This window comes from Callorhinus ursinus, unplaced genomic scaffold (assembly GCF_003265705.2).
Source record: "Callorhinus ursinus isolate GAN/ISIS: 27379988/994484 unplaced genomic scaffold, GSC_fseal_2.0 scaffold1, whole genome shotgun sequence".
Taxonomy (NCBI): Eukaryota; Metazoa; Chordata; class Mammalia; order Carnivora; family Otariidae; genus Callorhinus; species Callorhinus ursinus.
This window is the reverse complement of record NW_027397063.1, coordinates 90,673,513-90,676,721: the sequence shown is the minus strand read 5'-3', so window position 1 is coordinate 90,676,721 and position 3,209 is coordinate 90,673,513.

Here is a 3,209-nt window from a genome sequence, read left to right as displayed (position 1 = left end):
GAACCGAAGGCAGTCGCTTAACCAACTGAGCCACCCAGGCGCCCAAATATATTCAATTTTATCTGTCACTTATGTCTCAATTAGGCTGGGGGAAAGAAAAGACAAATCAACAATTAAAATAACATTTCCTGACACTTAATAAGTAGTAAATAGAGGGATTGGAAGGGTCTGTGGAATGAGAGGATTATTATGAAAAATTAACTAACCCATAGATATTTATTATTTAATTCCAATTCTCAAAATCATGGCTTTAGTTTCCTTAGGGTTTTGTTGTTGTTAATCTTTATTTTATTTTTTATTAGAATAATCCTTGAAACCTAGAGTACATTTCTGAATAAATCACTATGGCTTCTTTATATAGTCATGAAATGATATCATCTGATCACAAAAAAATTCTTAATGATGATGATAAATCACTCTAATGGGTTTTAAGTGAAGAGATTAACAGTAAAATTATGTAAAAGTATTTTCTATAATATAATGTTTCTGAGAACATCCTCTGAATTATGTTCAAAGATATGATCAATGTTTTCAGAATAATACTGGACCCCAGATTTTTTGTGGTTAAAATCATCTATCATTAAATATTTTCTAGTAATCAGTTGACAGTTATTTTCTGGAAGAGATAAGAAATTATTACTAAATTTACTACTGAACAATAAGACAGAAGTTTTCTATGACATTTGAAGGCTTCAGCATTAGGTGAGAATAATGAGAACCAAGCTTTTTTGAAAATAAAAAATAATTTTACTCTGTATTAAATTTAAGAACCTAGCACTTGATAAAAAATTATGTAAACAATACTTGTCATGCAAAGTTAGCTTTGTCAATATAACCATCTGTAGTTAGATCTTTCTAAACTTGATATTGTGCCATAAGCTTCTAAACAAGATTTACTAAAATATATCAATAGTTTTTTCTGAATAATGGAAAAAAGTAATGAAGCAAATTTGATACCTACATGAACATTAAATTGTCTTTAAAAAAAAACAAAGGGCTAAATAGTGCCCAACTTTCTTAACCAATCCATTTAGTATTTGAATTTTATGAACTATTAGCTTAGATTATGCCTAAGCTATGATTTTTTTATGTTATCAAGACATAGATATTAGGGTAGGTAGAGAAAGATTAAGATTGCCTGATGTTTCCAAAATTGTTTCATCCCTTGCTATTCTCTGTGTTCATTCATGGTTATGACTAAAGACAGTAATTAGCATATTTGTTTGTTTCATGGTAAATTTCAGTGTATTCATCTTTCTCTACATAAGAAAAAATCTGATGTTGGCTAACCCTATTGTTTTGTTATGTTTCATTAGCCGTTCTGCACAGGTGTACCCCAATTTAGTGCCATAAAACTTTTGCAGAGAAAGATAAATACAATAAAATTGCAATAATAAACTAAATAACATTCATTCTTCCTTTTATGTAGAATGATTTCTGGGGTTGCTCCACAACTGGAATACAGGTCCTATGCCAGCCAGAGTGGAGTGAGTATTTTTTATACAATGATTATCTTTATTGTCTTATTCTTTTTTTTTCTGTTTTAATATCCTTTCTTCTCCTTCCTCTCCTCTTCTTCTCTCCTGCTAACAAGAAATCTTTTCAGAACTTCCAGAGCGTATCAGTTGTAGCTACATTGTTGAACTGTGTACAATGTCAAATGCGTAACCTAAATTCAAAGCTTTAGCTGATATCTAATCTCAGAAGGACATTCAGAAATATGCAGACTTGCCTGGAGTTAATGCAATTAGAAACAGCAATGTCTTACTTTTCAATTATGTGACTGACATCCATCTAAGCCGAGTTGACAAACATAGCTTCTGTATTTATTTTTCCCTAATTGAACATTACTCAAATTCTCTGCATGTGATTAACTACAAAACTTTTATATTTGGCATGCCACTGTCACATTCAATACTTGAAATCTAGAATTTTGTTAATTTATTTTGATCTGTAAGGAAAGGTGAATTTTCTTCATAGCCGGTCATCACAATAAAATCATAATCTCAGTATTATTCTGAAGAGAAGAGAGCTTGAAATTAGTCACTTTATGTCAGGGACAATGTCCAGTTGTCCTCATTTATCATGAATTCCTCTATTTCTTATCCATTTTTCAATAATCAAGTTTTATGTATAAGATCAAAATTGGAATTGTGCCTTCACATGCTCACACAGGTATGCTCTTGCTTTGACTTCACCATTGAACATTTTCCTAAAAAGAGGGTCTACCTTCCTTCCTTATCAGAAAGAAATACAGGAAAACTGAAATGTACAGATATTAGAGTTTATGGGAAATACAGATGTTAAAGACAACTAGGCCTGTGTTTTAATTTTTCCAGTTATAACATTATTAGAAATGGTACAAGTTACTTATGATGTCTTAGTTGCTTTTTCCATAAGGGTGATATCAATGTCAGTTTCATGATTATTGAGAGGAACAAATGTAATGACATCTAAAAATGGCACAGAGGTTCAAGAAATATATATATATATATATATATTTACAGATTTTTATTTATTTATTTGACAGAAAGAGACACAACGAGAGAGGGAACACAAGCAGGGGGAGTGGGAGAGGGAGAAGCAGGCTTCCTGCAGAGCAGAGAGCTTGATGCGGGGCTCCATCCCAGGACCCTGGGATCATGACCTGAGCCAAAGGCAGACGTTTAATGACTGAGCCACTCAGGCGCCCCAGAGGTTCAAGAAATATTAATCTTCTGCACATGTCTTCCTCTTTTAGGATGCAAACAATAGGAAACAAATGATGTTCTTCAAAACTATGTCATGATTAGTAAATTACCTCTTTCCTTATATTTCAGAAGAATTAAGGGTCTTCAGTGTCTTGCGGAAAAACCAAATCACCTTCTTCTCCTCCTTCCCCCACTTTTCCTTCTTTAAATTTTGAATATATACAAGCTTAGTTATTTGATTTGCATATCTAGCTAGGAAAGATTTCTCTCACCGCCTCTTTATTTCTCCTGCATCTTAGTACCTAACCATACTCAGGAAATAGAAGTGATCTTTTCCAACATAACTCAAAGAACGTAGTGCTTTATTAGCATAAATTACAGAAGAAATTTTACTAGGAGGCTCATATCCGTGCAAAATGATCAGATTATTTTTTGGATGCTTCATCCTTTGACTAGACTTCTTGGTCTTCCTTTCCATTCTTACTAAGGTCCAAATGGCATTACCCCTTGTGCTGTGGA